This window comes from Capsicum annuum, unplaced genomic scaffold (genome assembly GCF_002878395.1).
Source record: "Capsicum annuum cultivar UCD-10X-F1 unplaced genomic scaffold, UCD10Xv1.1 ctg2957, whole genome shotgun sequence".
NCBI classification, from domain to species: domain Eukaryota; kingdom Viridiplantae; phylum Streptophyta; class Magnoliopsida; order Solanales; family Solanaceae; genus Capsicum; species Capsicum annuum.
In genome coordinates this window covers 41,698-60,186 of record NW_025836069.1, presented here as the reverse complement: position 1 = coordinate 60,186, position 18,489 = coordinate 41,698, and the positions used below count along the sequence as shown (strand labels likewise).

Genomic DNA, 18,489 nt, shown 5'->3' with positions numbered 1-18,489 from the left:
TTGAGACATAAAATTGGGCTGGTGAATGGAGGTGTGGTGCTGGGCTGGGGTAATTTGAAGAGTGGGCTGGGTCAAGTTCTGAATGGGCCACTTGTGGTGGGTTGTTGCATTGTTGAAAGAAAATGGGTTGGTTTGGTTGGAATTGTTAAGAATTTGGGGGTTATTTAAAATATAACCCCCCAATTAAAATTTAGGATTTGGCCAAAATTAGTCAATATTTTAATCCAATTAAAAATTAGATTGGTCACATTTCATTGCAAATATGACCAATTAATTTTAATTAGGATCAAATTTAATAGTTTGACTAAATTGAATCAAAATTCGATACGAATTAATACCTTGTTTGATCTCGAGCTTCTTGATTTATTAAAATTACACAAATATTTATCCAAATAAATTAATTTTTGAGAGTAAAATTATATTCAAATCGAAATTTTAATCATTTGAATTTATTTTCGATATAAACCTTGATTAAAATACGATATTCTGTAAAATATGCACTTAAAGAATAAAATTATAAAATTTCGTATAATTGAACACGATAATATATAATCGCTACTTAAATGATCAATTTACCCAAATGAATACTTTGAAAATCCTTTATTTGGATAAAATAAATGTTGTAATTTTACTTGAAAATCGAAGAAACCTAGGATTAAACTTAGTTATGGAGGTCAAAAATTGGGTGTCAACAACTACTAAAAGACAAATTAGTAGTATTACCAAAATTTTACTTAAATATTATATATATTAGTAGGAAAAAAAATAATAATAGTAGTAATAGTAATAGTAAAAAAAAAAGTGATAACAATAATAGTAGTAGTAATAGTAATAGTAAAAAAATGAATAATAATAATAATAATAATAATAATAATAATAATAATAATAATAATAATAATAATAATAGCAAGTAGGCACTAAAAGACAAAATAGTAGTACCAAAACTCTTCATTTATGTATAAGAGTAATATATATATTATTATTATTAAATATATATTAATTATAGGTGAAACTACTTGTTTCTTATCCCTTTTTTCGAAATATATACATATAGATAATATATACTTTCGTACATGGTTATATTATTATATTAATGTGATTTACTGATTTTGAATGTTATAATTTTTTATTTAGTTTTATAGACTTTTTATAAGAGATCTTCATTTTAATACATAAGATATACCCATTCTAACGCATAAGAGATTTTTAAAAAAATTGCACTTCCTCATATTTTATTTAATAGACATTTAATATATTTTGTAAGTTAGAATATAATTCTCTTCATTATTTGCAATGATTGACAAATCTATGCAAATATTCACCTCTAATTTTTTACTTGATATTTTGCCAATATTTTTTTAATTGCTTTGTCCTAATTTTTGCCTAAAATCAGTAAATTAAAATCCACATTTTACTCCAAATTTTATGCCAATTAACATCTTATTCCTCTTTCTTTTTATATTCTTTTACCATCTCAATACTTCCATATATACATCCTTTAAATTTACTAGTTTAACTGCATGTGCCTCGCACGTGTAACGTTTGATTATTTAAAATTAAATTATTTTTTCTATTGTGGAAATTTTTACTGAAGTGCAAAAAATTTTAATTACTTTTCAAAACTCCTTCACACTTTAGTATAATAATGTAAACATAAATATATATTTTAGTGTAAACACATATATATTTTACCACAAGTTTAAAGTGGTTGATGATTAATCATTTTTGCGTTTTTCATGTACTACCTGTTTCTCTTGTTGTGAGGGGCTAAGAGAAAAAAATCAATTTGAACATAGTGATTACATTCTTATTATGTACTTAAAACTTTCAAAAATTTGGTACTTCTTAATTTTTTTATTCTAATATTTTTATATTTATTTATAATTTTTTGTAAATATTTTTAAAATTAAATTTAGTTGATTTAGATTCTTAAACTAATAAAAAAATATTAATCATCAAAACAATAGTTATTCTCATAAAAATAGTCATCTAATTATTAGTTTTCAAATCAGTTAACTATTTCCACTTTAATTATGATAGTAAAAGATTTCAATTGAAAATTTGAGGATAAAAATAAAATAATGATAAAAAAATGTGTAGAAAAGGTAGTATGAAAGCTCATCATGTATCTAGGAATTTGACTTTCTTTACCTTTTGGAGTCACATAAATTATATTTTAGGAAAAAAGGATAAAAAACATAAACAAGAGCTAAAGAAGAAAAGTTTCCATGTATAGGAGTTTGAGTACCCATATAATTAGGAGTCCATCAAAAAAACAAAAAAAGAAAATTATATTGTACGTTTTCTACCGAAATAAAAACATGCTTTTTAATATGTAAATATTTTATCATAAATATATTTAATTGATTTTCAACTCTTTAAATATTAGAAAAATAGTGAAAATACTATTTTGTCTAAACCAAAGACTTTTAATGAATGGTAAAAATTTCAAACAACATTTCTAGGGCTCTTCACACTTTTAATATATTATAGATTATAGATTATAATATGCTTATTAACCGAATAATTAACACCCCTCTCCTCATCAGTCTATAGACATTTCCTTCTCACAACTTAATTGAAAAACAAGTAAAATACAGTATTAAGTACAGAATCTTGGAATGGTTACACCTAGAGGAAGAAATCGAGAGAATGACTTCAAAGAATATTCAGCAAAAATACATACATGTTGCATGTGCCATACCATAAAGAGGCTCTTGTGTGGAATATATGGATGTCAACCCATATAAAGAATAGTAAATGGGGAGGTGTAAATTATTTTAATATAATAAATAAATTGAAAAAATCTCAAAAAGTTGACAAAAAAGAAAAATAGAAATGGAGGCTTTAGAAGTATGCCACATCAGCACACTCTAAACCTCCTTTTTATATATATCTATAATCTATAATTTATATCTATATTTATAATCTACATTTATATCTATATCTATAATCTATAATATATTAAAAGTGTGAAGACCCTTAAAAATGTGATTTAAACTTTTTGTCCTTCATTAAAACACTGAACAATAGACAATATAGTATTTTCACCTTTTTAAAGTATTTTTTAATTTATTTAGTGGATGATGATTTGTGAGTGGCTGTTTATGAGTGTTTTGCTTTGTCCTTTGAAATCTCATGGACACTAGTTTGATTCATGTAAAGTCTCCATACATAGAGATGATGAAGAACAACTTCTTCTTTGTACGATCATCAACTAATGATGCAAACAAGACCCCTTCACCACCATTAAAGTCCAAGGAAGTTTCTTCTTGGAGGAGAGTTTTATTGTCATCTGGATCTTTCGATGACAGGGGGTCAGGAAAAAAGAATTTCACGAATCTGAAAAAATCTCCCCATGGTCAAAGTAAGAAAGTTCATCCTGAGAAATCTGGTCGTGATTCAAGCCGGTATACATATCATTTTGCTATAGCTTTCTTTTTCAAACTTAAACTGATGTTTTAATTTTGCATTTGCTTGTCCAAATTAATGACAAATGTTTCTTCACGGCAGAGACCTTAGCGTTTCGGTGTTGATTCGGACTATTAGAAGATTGACAAAGAAGAAGGTACAAATGACTTCTGAATTTTCAAGCATGCTACGGAATCAAGTTGCTGAAAGGGCTTCTACTAAGCAAGAAGCCACCATATTATAGGCAGAACTAGATTCACGGACACGAATATTAGAGACAGAAAAGAATGAGTTACAATCAGTACTGGAAAACGACTTGGATAGAAGATCTAGCGATTGTTCTCTAAAACTTGAGAAATACCAAATTGGACAACATAGACTCCGTGAAAGGGTGAGGGAGCTTGCAGAATAGAATATCTCTCTACAAAGGTAAGTCTCTTCATTTAATGAGAAGGAAGTAGATAATAGAATCAAGATGTCATTTTCGGAGAAACACCTTGAAGATTTGTCTAAGAGAATAGACCAAGTGTCAGAGGAGAATCAAAATCTAAGGCAGCAGCTTACTCAGTTACAAGAGGAATATCGAGTAGCTCAAGAAAATAGAGATTATGTCCGGGAAAACTACCAGTAAAAGGTTAAAGAGCTTAAATGGGTGACTATGCTGATAACTATGCTAAGGGAGAAGCTTTATTCCGAGGAGATGGACATAAAGCAACTTCAGGCTGATCTAGCCACAACAGTTAGAGGTAACAACATTCTCAAATGTAAAGTGCAAAATGCGCTAGACGCTCTTTCTTATGCCACACCCAAGTTGAAATATCTCGAGCTTCAGGTAAGCAGGCAATGTTAAGATCTTGTTGCAACAGAATAGTTTTTATTTTTCAACTTTGGATACCTCGTCTTTATATATGATAGCCTGTTTGCATGTTACTCTCTCTGTATTAGCTTTCTACTTCTATTTGATTTTAGGTTCATCTTTGTTCCATCTTAAGTTCACGATTTTCTTTATGAACTTGTATACATGAGTTACTGGCATGTGGCAGTCTTCTGTGGCATGTCCAGTCGCCTTAATGTGTAATCACTTGGACCAACCAAGAACATGATAAACTTTGTGATATCCTCAAACCCATTGATTTGATTGTGCTCTGATGTGGTAAAGTTACCCGAAGGGATTTCGGTAAGTTTGCTCATTCATCTGACTTAATTCTTGGACAAGCTCACGAGTTATCTACTGTGAATTTTAACAGTTAATAAGGATTCATGATTTGGTTGAAATTCTAGGCTATGAGTTTGTTTTGAATTTTTGATGAAATATTACTGGTGATCTTTGTGTCTTTCTTGTTTTTCATGGTTTACAGTTGATTCTGGCAGGTGCAAAAAAAGGACGAAAATATCAACCATATCACTAATGATTTGCAAGAATGCATGAAGGAACTTGGTGTTGGACCTTCTTCTTTCAGAAGCTAAAGTCTATCATAGAAGATGAATCAGATCTATGCGTCATCTCCGACAAGCACATTAGCATCACGAATGCCTTCTCCCGTGTATATAGTCGTGCACATCACGGACTTTGCATGAGGCACCTCGCTGAAAATCTTTGCGTAAATCAACACTGCAGAGAATATCTTTATCTATTCTACGCTGCGGCAAAGGCTTATTCCTTTGATGAGTTTAGCGATAATTTTGTGGAATTGAAGAGTAAATTCCCCAAGACAGTTCATGTCCTTGAAAATGTGCTTGGTTTTGAAAAATGGAGTAGAGCACACTTTCCGAGCAATAGGTACGACGTGATGACCACAAACATCGCCGAGTCGCTCAACTTGATTTTGATGGATGAACGGGAGTACCCCGTGTCGTACATATTCAATTCAATTGCTAAAAAATTTGGTAAAAAGTTTAGGGAGCGGCAAGCATTTGTTAGTGGTAAGGAGAACATATTTGTGCCTTCTGCGGAAAGGATCCTAAGGGATAATAAGAGTGCGAGCGATTCCTTGTATGTGGGTAATCCAAACGGGGTTCTTGACGAGTATACGGTGTTCGGAAACGGCGTTACTGCCAAGGTCAATCTATTGGAGAAGAGCTGTTCTTGTCAGAAATTTGACTTGGTGAAAATGCCGTGCGAACACGCGATGGAATCTTTGTGAGAAAAGTATGGCGATGGTGAAGATTAGTAACTCCATCAATGACTACTCTTCGCCAATTTATAAAGCTGACAGTTACCTCCTCGCATACTCGAAAGCAATTAACATGGTCCCTACGGAGGCTGAATGGACTGTGCCATAGGAATTGGTAGACACCAAAATTTCTCCACCCCCGTACGATCCCAAAATCGGAAGGAAAAAAGTCAAACGCAGTAAGGGCGTCGGTGAGACATTCAAGTCCAAAAGGAGGAATAGGTGTTCAATATGCAAGAAATCCGGACACAAAAGAACCACGTGTAGAATGGGCATCAAATCATAAATAGACTTTTTTTTTAGCTTCAGTTGTAAAGCTACTGTTTTGGGGGATGAATGTGCATTTCTGTAGATTTTAACGTTCAGTTGTTATCGACTTAAAGCTTTGTCTACGATAGACTATCTATAGTTTACGGTATATATAATATATGGTCTATAAAATATTATGTATTGATTATATTATTGCTGATCTAACATGTTATGTTGGTCATTTTCCCGGCTTATCTCTCCAATCGATGCAATGAATCATTATTTCCCTTGTTTATCGTTCCCATTTATTAAAAAGCTTCACAAAATGTCTCTTCACGAGGGAAACAGCTGGTATATGCATACGAAACGTTTTATCTTGTCAGCCATTCTTGATCTGACCAATATCTTTGTCGGGAAAGATCCAACCTCGTCAATTATCATTTGAAGGTCATACCGCTCCACGAAAATACACCTTGAAAGATATGGCACGAACAACGAATCATTATCCCCGTCATTACTATTACTCCCACCTCCCTCGCACTCTTCACTGTCACCACTGATACTCTGCTTGGCAACATCTTCACTAGAATCGACGTAGTTGCTTATCTCCTTTAACTCCAAATCTGATTCGGACACCGACTCTTCAATTTTCTATCTTTTTGACACTTTTTCAACTGCCAGGGCTCTTCTTTTTCTACTACTACCAGCGGTATGGTCTTTCTTTGTAGGAATAATAACTTTTCCACCCATTTTCAACACAGTCTACACCTAAAGAACAAATATCCCATTTTCAGTTCATAGACCACAAGTCTATCAACAGAAATAACTCAATGATCAAAAGAACCCCCCCCCCCCCCCCCGAAAAAAAAAAAATTAACAAACACCCCACCATTAAACAGTTCACTACACAAACATACAATAATTGAACAAAAATCGAACATGAAAAATATCAAAACACAACAATTGCTAAAAATCAAACTAGTGCACCTAATCAAACTAATTAGCTATTAATATTTCAATTTTCACTATTTCAGCAATCATGTTTTAAAAGAATTTCATACGTCTAAAAATTAAAAAATATCTAGGGCATTCTCATTTCATAGACCACAGGTCTACGAATAGACCGCGGGTCTACGGATAGAAACAGTACGTTGTTCAAATCAAAATGCTAAAATAACTCTTCAAACAACAATTATACCACTATTCAACACTTTGTTGCTAAAAAACACGATTAAATCAAAACACCAACTCTGAAAACAAAATCCTACATCACTACCAATCGATTAGCAAAAATAAAACCATTTAAATGGGTCTAGGAATGATCGAAACTTGATTTTAACTAACCTTGCGAAGCAACAACGCCCCCTTAGCAGCTGCAGATGAAGAACGTACGAAAATGGTGTTTTTGGGATAAGTTGTTTGAAAGCGGGAGTTAGGAATTGAAGAGGAGAGAGAGAGAGAGAGTTTTTTTTGGATATTGGAATAAGTGGAGGGGGTTAGGTGTATTATATTAGATTTGTAAAGTTGTATAAATGATGAATTGGTCCCTTGGCCCACGTGTGGGCCACACTTTTTCCACTTTTTACACCCTAAACCTAAAAAATAAATCAAAAAGAAATTAAGTGGGTATTTGGCAAAGTAGTTTTGCAAAATTTCTTCTTTGCCAATTATTCCCCAATTCCAACAGTTAGACCTTTCTTTGATATATATTCTCTATTCCTAATTGATGTTTTTCGGAAAATACTGGAAAGAGTGGACTGCGGCTCCCGCGAAGCGAATGAAGGGAAGCTCTTCGAGCTTCTGGGTGAGCTTACAAGTGTGGTCTAAGGAGTTTAGACCTTCCCATTTTTGGGTAAGAAAAGAAAAATTGTCGGTCAATTAGGATGGCGAGGACTATAGTTTGTGTGTTTTCTTCTTTTCTGGATTCAAAGTGATCCTTCTGTTCTAGAGCATAAGTGTGGATATGGGCCTCAATCTGGTCATTGCCCTAAATTTGCTTTCTCCTTGCTCACATTGTACACCTACGTGAAAAAAAATCATTTATTTCCTGTGAACTGCTCCTATGTAACTAATAGTGTTATTTATTTAGCAAATACTGCAACTTTTATTTTTTACTGCTGCTGGGCTTGGGGTAAAGCACAACTATTCCCAGAGTCACAACTTCTCCCATCAATTGTGCTATGAATCCATGTATACAGTACCTTTCACTGAATTCTGTACCTGGAATGTTGACATTCATGTTCTGTTTGACTTCCAGATTTCTTTCTATGTTAATCTCCTTGAAGTTGTTATCCTAAACTGATGAGAGGACCTCAGTCGATTATATACTGGTTCCTGTGTGAAACAAAAATATGATTGCGTTCTCTTAAAAGATTACTAAATCAAGTTAATCCTGTCACTATGTCTATTATAGGGTGACTGGGTCCCTGTTATTACTAAATCAAGTTAATCATGTTTCTATGTCTATTATAGGGTGACTGGGTCTCTGTTGTGGTAGATGATTGGATTCCATACGAGTCACCTGGTAAACCAGCATTTTCCACTAGTAGGAAGGGTAATGAAATGTGTCTCCTTGTTAGAAAAAGCTTATGCAAAGCTTCACTGCTCATATGAGGCATTAGAGGGTGGACTTGTACAAAATGCTCTTGTAGACCTCACCGGAGGTTCTGGGGAGGAGATTGACATGAGAAGTGCCGAGGCACAGATTGATCTGACAAGTGGAAGACTCTGGTCTCAGCTGCTGCGCTTCAAACAAGAGGGTTTCCTACTAGGAGCTGGTAGCCCTTCAGGTTCATGCCTATTCAATATTACAGGTGGAAATTCAATCCTTCTATCTTATGACTTATCCACTAGCCAAGAAAATTTCAGTCACACGGTCATTTTTTGCATATTTATTTCTCAGGTACGAGAAGTTGATGGCCACAAGCTTGTTCAGATTCAGAATCCATGGGAAAATGAAGTTGAATGGAATGGTCCTTTGGTCTGATCCATCACCTGAGTGGACCGACAGGATGAAACACAAGATTAAACCTGTCCCACAGGTTGCTCCCCCTTTCTCCCTCTTCCAAGTTATTGTTTTTTGACTTTGACTTTGTTTTTACCTAATGAATTCTTTGGTTAAGACCCAGAGTTTACAAACAACAACATACCCAGTGTATTCCCACTCAGTGGGGTCTGGGGAGAATAAAGTGTACACAGACCATATCGTTACCTCCGATGAAATAGAGAGGTTATTTTTGATAGACCCCCTGCTCAGGACAGATAAACAGTATAAAAATGCGTAGTGAAAACAACAACATTGAATAGCACACCAATAGAGAAAATCAGAAACAAGACACTGGCAGAGTAATACTATATCAGAAAATAACAAAGATTATCAGAACACCATGAACAAGAAACTGCGAGATGCGCACATAGCACTACGACTACTGGCACGACTACAACAAAGCAATCGTATCTACTAACAAGAACTCATTCCAACCTATTAACCCTCTACCCTAATTGCATCCTCCATACCTTTCTAGCTAGGGTTATGTCCTCAGTAAGCAGTAACTGCCCCGTGTCATGTCTAATCACCTCCCTCCAATACTTCTTTGGCCTACCTATACCCCGCCTAAAATCATCCATAGCCAACCTCTCACCTTAATTCCACTTTTAGGATTTAATAACTCCTGATAGTTTATCTGGTGACCCCATCTTATTATGTAGTAGCTCCCAATTCCTTCTAAAAGAAAAAAGTAACTCCCAATTGTTGTTCATCCAATTGTACGCCCTTACTCTCGGTAGAACACCTTCCCTAATCTATTCCTTTGCCCTTACTTTCATAGAAAATCTAATATGCCAAATAAAAGAAATTGACAATAACACCTCTTTCAAATCACTTTTGGAGGGATGAGAGAACCCTGCTTGACCAGATTCACTTCCACATACTGGTCCTTTTGTTCATCAAGAAAATGTGTGAAGGATTATGCTTATACATCTTTTTACTGGATGACACTAAGTTTTGTTGTTTTGTTGTAAACAGGCAAACGATGGAATTTTTTGGATGTCTTGGCAAAATTTCCAAATACGTTTTAGGTCTATATATGTTTGTCGTGTCTACCCACCAGAGATGATCTACTCAATCCATGGTCAATGGAGAGGTTACAGCACTGGAGGTTGCTAGGATTATGACACATGGCATCAAAATCCCTAATATCAACTAAGAGCAAGTGGTCCTGATGCTTCCTTGCCCATTCATGTATTTATCACCTTAACTCAGGTGCACTTTCATGATTAATCTGGAACAGAGTCGTTAATAATTGGCTTTATCTTTTTGTTGATCAAATAAACTAATCAGAATGCTATTTTAGGGTGTGAGCTTCTCAAGGACTACAGCTGGTTTCAGGAATTATCAATCAAGCCATGATTCACTAATGTTCTATATTGGGATGAGGATACTGAAAACTCGTGGTAGACATGCTGAATATAACATCTATTTGCATGAATCTGTTAGTGGGACAGACTATGTAAATTCTCAAGAGATATCATGTGAGATGGTCCTAGATCCTGATCCGAAGGGTTATACAATAGTGCCTACTATAATACATCCTGGTGAAGAGGCGCCTTTTGTTCTCTCCGTTTTTACTAAAGCTTTAATAAGTCTTGAAACTTTATAATTTTGCATGGATGGCCCATTTGGTTTGGGTTTGAGTTTGGTCATCACTTGTGGGTCCTAAGCATCTCCCCAAAGGGATTCTGCACGGACTATCCCCAATCATTCACACGTGTCTGAGAGCTGGTTGAACGTTGCAGTAAAAAAGCTCGGTAAGTTCGTCTAACATCTTGCCCCCTTTTCTATGGGCAAGAAATTGTCTGATACATTTCATTCTCTCAGATTCTGTCTAATATCCTGTGATGTTTGGTTTGGTAGGCATGCCTAATTCCCCCACTCTACTTTTAACAGGCATAGAAAGAGGAGAAAGGATGGTCTGTCCTTTGCGAATAGATGAAGCAAGCTGTCTTATTCTGGGAAGTCCATGGTTGCTAAATGTCATTTCTGCATGGGTGCTGGAAGTTTCTAAAGCCAATAGAAGGAAGATGGTCCATTGATTCAAGTCTTCAGCTCTGAACATGGTCTCGAAGAGGGTTCTCGGGGATTAGAATACTGTACATGAGTAGATGTAAGAAAATAGGATTTAGTTATGTAAATGAGGGTTAACAAAAAGGAATAGATGAAAAAAATAGGAATAGATGTGAGGGATGCGCTACTGGATGCATGTTGTGTAGTCCACCATATGGCTGAAATATCAATTGAAGTTTCAGCATCAGTTTTGAAGTACTTGTAGACATCACTTCATTAATTGTAAAAACCAAACATTCTTACATCAATGGAATTAACTAACACCTTTCTACAATCTTCTATCGTGTGTTATTATTATCCTAAGAACTAAGAAAGAAACAAGGAACTGGTTGCTCCTTGACAAGGAGCGCTTGGAAGTACGATAGAGGTAAAAACTTGGGAAAAGGCAAGGAGTATCGTAAGCTAGGTTGTCCCGAGTGGACACAATAATTTGAGGTCAAATAAGAGTCTCAGTCATATTCCAAATTCATGGGGGGATTGCTCGAGAAGTTTCAACGAGATTTTTTTTTTTAAATCGTATGTATTGAAAATTGCAAAAAATTCACAATTTGTGTCGTTTCACATGTTTGACTTGGAAAATGACTCTCCCGGCCTCATCAATGCAATTCGATCCACACCGAATTGGACCCAAAAAGGCTCGTTCGTGCCGTTTCTCTCGTTTGGCCACCCAAATGGCCCCATCGGCTCCGCCAGCCCATACTCACCCGCTCCTAAGAGGGTTAGGTGGGCGCCAATCGATTTTCTGCCCAAAATGTTGTTGGGCACGTGGCCCACCCCCCGAATCATGGGCAAACACCCACCAATTTAGCCCGAAAATGGTTCGTTCACGCCGTTTCATCCGTTTGACCATTCAGATGGCCCCACCGACCAACACTCATCCGCTGCTTAGCCAGCCGGGGGCCGCCAGTTGATTTTCGGCCCAAAACGCCACCGAGCCACGAGCCCACCCCCGAAACCATGGGCTAACACCCATTGATTTGGCCCAAAAATGGCTTCTTAGCGTCGTTTCGCCTGTTTGACCACCCAGATGACCTCGTCGACCCACATTCACCCACTCCTTAGCTAGTCGGGGGGGCCTCCCATTTGTCTTTTTGCTGCTAGCTGCTAGCTGCTAGCCTTCCTTGTTCCCTTTTTATTTGCTTGTTTATCAGACATCTTTTCCAGTGTACTTGGTAATTGATACGAGTAATTTATGCATTTATCTATATCACAAATCGTCAGTAGGAACAAATTCTTTTTGACAAAAACGGTTAATTAAGAAGTAAAATAGAATCAAATTGAATACTTCTATAATACAGCGTGGACGTAGAAATGCACAAAGAGAGGGTGTCATCCTTCAGCCTCAGTTGGTAGTTGCTTCTGTTGCTGAATCCTCTGAGGATAATCTCACTACCACTTGCTGATATAGGTCTTTCGGTTCTTAAACATTCTATTGTCATTTTGGTTGTTTCTAGTATTCACATATGCAGACCACATGCTAAATGTGCTTCTGCCATTGGTGTCTTTTATTTGTAAATTGCATTACTGGAAGGAAAGGAGAAGAAGCCAGAAAAAATGACGGACGAAGAATTTGCCGTCATAGACAAAAAGACAAAATCAGGTATTATTCTAAATCTCTCAAATGAGGTTTTACATGAAGTATCTGCAGAAACCACAACGAAAGGCATGTGGGAAAAACTAAAAGCCTTGTATATGAAGAGGTCAATGGAAAATCGAATTTACCTGAAGCAAAAGCTTTACACATTTCTTATGGTAGAAGGTACCTCTATACTCTCACATCTTGATGATTTTGATTCTATTCTTATGGATTTGAGTAATATAGACGCTGAAGTTAATGATGAAGACCAAGCTGTCTTATTACTTATTCCTTACCCCAATCATTTAAGCATATTAGAGATACTATGCTTTATGAAAAGGATAATATCTCTTACAAAGAAATCAAATCTATCTTAAAAACAAAGGAATAGATAGATAGAGATATTACTGGGGAAAGTAGCGCAACCCATAGGGAAGGATTATTTGTAAGAGGTAGATCTAATAAGAAAGAATCAAATAGTGAGAGGTCTCAATCAAGGTCAAAGTCTAAACCTAGAAATGTTGTGTGCAAATACTATCATAAAAAAGATCATCTCATTTCTGAATGCTATAAGTTGAAAAACAAAGAAAAGCGTAACAAAAACAAAAATGAGCACCAAAATGCTGACTCCGGCGAAGCAAGTGTAGCTGCTGATGATTCTGAAGGAACAATATTCTTAGCAACTAATAATAGTTTTAAATCTAATGATGAGTGGATTTTGGATTCGGGTTGTTCTTATCATATGTGTCCCAATAGGGATTTGTTTAACACATTCGAATCTGTTGGAGGTGGAGTTGTCTTGATGGGAAAAAATACTTCCTGCAAGGTTTTTGGTAAAGGTACAGTCCGAATTAGAATGCATGATGGTGTGGTGAGAACTCTCACGGATGTTAGATATGTTTCGGGCTTAAAGAGAAATCTCATTTCATTGGGCACTCTAGAATCTCTTGGGTGTAAATACATAGGTGAAGGTGGAGTTTTGAAAGTATCTTCAGGAGCTCTTGTGATCATGAAAGCACACAGATCAGGTACGTTGTACACTTTATTGGGATCCACTGTTACAGGTGCTACTGCAGTTTCCACTTCAAATCAACTTGATCCCAATATCACCAAATTATGGCATATGCGATTGGGGCATATTAGTGAAAAAGGTCTTTCCATCCTCAGCAAAAAAGGTCTACTGTGTAGATAAAGTATTGGAAAAATGGAGTTTTGCAAACACTGTGTGTTTAGAAAGCAGAAAAGAGTCAGCTTCAAATCTCCAGCAGTTCATCGAACAAAAGGTTCTTTGGACTACATTCATTCAGATCTTTAGGGTCCTTCCCGTACCCCATCTAAAGGCGGTGCCAGGTATATGTTAACTTTCATTGATGATTATTCAAGAAAGGTTTGGGTTTATTTTCTGAAAAACAAAAGTGATGTTTTCTTAACTTTCATACAATGGAAAGTTTTGATTAAAAGCAAACAGGAAAACAGGTCAAGTGGCTTAGAACAGATAATGGCATGGAATTTTGTAATGACGAGTTCAACGAATTTTGCAAAAATGAAGGAATTGCTCGACATCGCACTGTGAGGATGACACCTCAACAAAATGGTGTTGCAGAAAGGATGAACAGAACTCTTTTGGAAAGAGCCCATTGTATGATTTCAAATGCTGGGTTGACAAATATTTTTTGGGCTAAGGCTATCTCTACAGCTTTTTATATTATCAACCGTGCTCCTTCTGCACCTTTGAACGTCAAGACTCCGGAGGAAATATGGTCAGGTACACTTGCTAATTATTCTGACTTAAAAGTTTTTGGTTGTCCTGCTTACATTCATGTAAATGATGGAAAATTAGAGCCAAGGGCTAAAAAATGTATTTTCCTTGGTTATGCATCTGGGGTGAAAGGATACAGACTTTGGTGCCCTGATCCCAAGTCACCAAAATTTATAATTAGCAGAGATGTAACTTTTGATGAATCCTCCATGTTACATTCTAGAAAAGAGTCTTATAGCTCTTGTACCAAGAACAAAGAGCATGATGTATATGAACAGGTGGAGGTTGAGCTTGGCATACCTTCCGAGCCAAGCTCATCATCAACTGTGGAACAAAATACAGTTGAAAATTTAAAAGTTGAGCCAAAAGTTGTGACTTCTGAAGTTGAACCAAATGAGTATTCCATAGAAACACATAGACCAAGAAGACAAATTCTCAGACCAGAAAGGTATGAAGATTATGTTGCATTTACTTTTTCAGTTGCACAAGAAACTGAAGAAATCGGAGAACCATCAAATTATTCAGAAGTAGTTTCTGGTACTGATTCAGCCAAGTGGCTGATTGCAATGAATGAAGAAATTGAATCTTTTCATAAGAATGGTACTTGGTCTCTTGTAAAGCCGTCGTCAGGAAGTGGAATCATTGGTTGCAAATGGGTCTTCAAGAAAAAAAATGGAAGTCCAGGGGTTGAAGATGCAGGGTATAAGGCACGATTAGTTGCAAAGAGCTATAGTCAGGTACAAGGAGTTGATTTTAATGATATTTTCTCACCTATTGTTAAACATAGCTCTATTCGTGTCTTGCTTGCCTTAGTTGCCATGCATGATTCGGAATTAGAACAGCTTGATGTTAAGACAACTTTCTTACATGGCGAACTTGAGGAACAAATACATATGCATCAACCTGAAGGATTTAAAATTGAAGAAAATGAAGATCATGTTTGCTTGTTAAAGAAATCCTTGTACGGATTAAAACAATCTCCAAGACAGTGGTACAAGAGGTTTGATTCCTTTATGTTGGGTCATGGTTATTCAAGAAGCATGTATGATAGTTGTGTTTACTTTCGAAAGTTAAATGATGGTTCATTCATTTACTTACTATTATATGTTGATGACATGCTTATTGCTGCTAAGGATTTGACAGAAATTCACAATTTGAAAAGTCAACTGAAAAGTGAATTTGAAATGAAAGATTTGGGAGCAGCTAAGAAAATCCTTGGCATGGAGATCAGAAGAGATCGAGAAGCCCGCAGGCTATTTTTGACCCAGAAGAAGTACTTGGAGAAGGTTTTGGAAAGGTTTGGCATGAAAGAAGCTAAACCAGTAAGTAATCCTCTTGCTGCTCATTTTAAGTTATCAGCTGCTCAATCACCACAATCAGAGAAAGAAGAAAGTTATATGGCACAGGTACCGTATTCTAGTGCAGTTGGCAGTATTATGTACGCAATGGTATGTACACGTTCAGATATTTCACATGCAGTAAGTATGGTAAGTTGATATATGGATTATCCTAGAAAAGCACATTGGCAGGCGGTGAAATGGATTCTCAGATACTTGCGTGGTACCTCAAATTTATGTTTGGAATTTGGTAGAAAACTAACACTTTAGTTGGTTTTGTAGTCTCAGATTATGCAAGTGATCTTGATAAAAGAAGATCACTGACTGGCTAAGTGTTTTGCATTAGTGGTTGTGCTATCAATTGGAAAGTTACATTACAACACATAGTAGCTTTATCTACTACCGAAGCAGAATATATGGCAGTGACCGAGCCTATCAAAGAAGCCTTATGGTTAAAGGGTCTATTTGCTGAACTCAGTCCACACCAAGGTGATATTATTATTTTCTGTGATAGTCAAAGTGCCATCCACTTGACTAAAGATCAAATGTATCATGAAAGGACGAAGTATATTGACATCAAGTATCATTTTATTTGGCAATCTATTATTGAAGGAAAGGTCTCTATTTAGAAGATAAACACTAGAGATAATCCTGCAGACATGTTCACAAAGTCTCTTCCGATCAGTAAGTTCAAGCTTTGTTTGAGCTTGATTGCCGTTTGTGAAGAATGATTTTGCCCACATGGGCTTGTGCGGAGAGGAAGCAAATTTACTATATTAACCAAACTCAGGCCAAGGTGGAGATTTATAATGTGGCCTTTGTTTGATTCACTCTTGCTTTGTCAAAGGAAGTTTCTACCAAATACTTGTGGAAGATTATTTTTTGGACTTGTCAAACAAGATTGCTACTTGTTCAAACAAGTTGCTACTTGTTCAAACAAGGTTGCTACTTGTTCAAACAAGTTGCTTCTTGTTCAAACAAAGTTGCTACTTGTCTCCATTTTCATCTCTATAAATAGAGGCCTTTTTTCTCAATTGTAATACACATCAAATTACAAGAGTTCTCTTTCATTCTCTTGTATTTATTCTTCCTTCCTATTAGAGTATTAAGTTAAGAGAGTTGGTGTTGGGAAATACTTTGTGTGAGCCCTTTCTTTTGGAGTGATCTTGTGAGTTTTTCTCTTGGGATATTTGGGTTAATTAGAGTGACTACTCTAATTTTGTAATCTCTCTATTATACTCTTGTTGATATAGTGAAGTTGTTCCTCTCCGCTCGTGGACGTAGGTCACACTGACCGAATCACATTAAATTTGTGCCTCCTTTATTTTTCTCAACTTATCGTTATTATCATCTTTGTTATCGTATTCAATCGATTACTTTGTTTAATTCCGAACTATCCGGGATTTTCGATCCTAACATATACTGTCTTACTATACAGACTATTTATGTTTGTCCTTGTTTCCAATGTTGCCTACAGGCGTGTAGCAATTTACAGCTTCTATGAGATTCCGGTTTCCTAACTCTTTAGCATTGTGACGTTCTCCCTATTTTTCAGTTTGGCAAAAACTAGAAGAAGAAAATCAGGAATTTTTTCAAGCATATTACCTGAAGGTGATGGTGAAAGAGCAAATAATTGAATTCAACAGGTCGCTTGCGGAACAAGTGAAGATGATGCAGCAATTTTCAAGTGCAATTGCTTCTTTACCAATGTCTAATGGGTGTAATATTTCACCAAGTAAGCTGGATACTTAGTGAACCTTTCTGCATTTTGTTTTTGTCACTGGGTAGCTACAAAAAGCACTTGTTTAACTGGGCAGTTCATTTTCAGTTTATGCATTTATTAAGTAACGTCCAAATTTTTAACCATATAACTTTACCTCAAAATGGTGCATGGACCAGAGCTGCTCTTAAATCTAGTCGGTTGGCAGACTCTTCCATTTGATCTGCAATCAAATGCCTGCTTTGTCTCAGTACGTTTGATTCTGTTGTGCTCATTTACACATGGTTTATGCCAAGTATGTGGGACACATACAGAAGCCTCTAGTTTCATGTTCTTTATATAGTTTTAAACTTCATTTGACTTGCTATGAGGGAGTTCCACCCTGCCCTCTGATCATTCTGTCAAATACCCTCTTTCATTTGCCTCCACCATATTTTAAATTTTCCTTCCAGTACCTGATGCTTCACCTGCCACATTAAATGTTGTTTGCACATTTTTAAACTATGCACTGCGTTCAATTTCAAAAAAAAAAAAAAAAACTATGCACTACATTGTAGATGTAACGCCCCGCATTTTGGGCTAGAATAAAAACCATGATTTCGATGCGTTGCTAATCCCGAAGCTATAAAATCCTATTCAAATACGACATGTAAATTATTGTGTAGCATGTGAATCTGCTTAAGCTTGAATTTAGACCATAGAGGTCCTTCGACTCAAGGACGAGTTGAAACTATTTCGATCGACTAAGTTTTAGTAAACGTTGTGAAGTGTGTCAGCTTCCATCGTCCATAACTCTCCGTGTATGTTGAATTAGGAAGCCTACTGTGTGTCAAATGATAGGTATTCGAGTTATCTTTCCAACGATACCAATTTGGCTAAAATCCAACACCCGAGCAAGAAGTTATGGCCCTTCAAAGTGATAAGCAACGCCTAACCAATCGCCCATGGCCACTGGAAAGCATAGGTGATAGCCTAGGCGCCTAGGTGGCGCCTATGTGAATATAGGCGATGGGATATGTGGCGCCTATGTGAAGATAGGCGATGGGATGGGTGGCGCCTATGTAAGGAATTCTGGTGAATTAAACACTCCGTGTTAAGGACAAAGTGGTCCTTTTCCACCCTTACTTAGCCCTAAAACACG

The 18,489-nt window shown here is 36.1% G+C and overlaps 1 long non-coding RNA gene across 1 annotated transcript; it reads left to right on the top strand.

Moving 5' to 3' along the window:
• The first annotated feature begins 7,674 nt into the window (after window positions 1-7,674).
• On the top strand, window positions 7,675-11,235 carry LOC107854047. The gene is made up of 5 exons (XR_007049500.1): window positions 7,675-8,647; window positions 8,737-8,875; window positions 9,859-10,095; window positions 10,187-10,640; window positions 10,780-11,235. It is a non-coding gene; the product is annotated as an uncharacterized LOC107854047 (long non-coding RNA).
• Window positions 11,236-18,489: the final 7,254 nt, after the last annotated feature.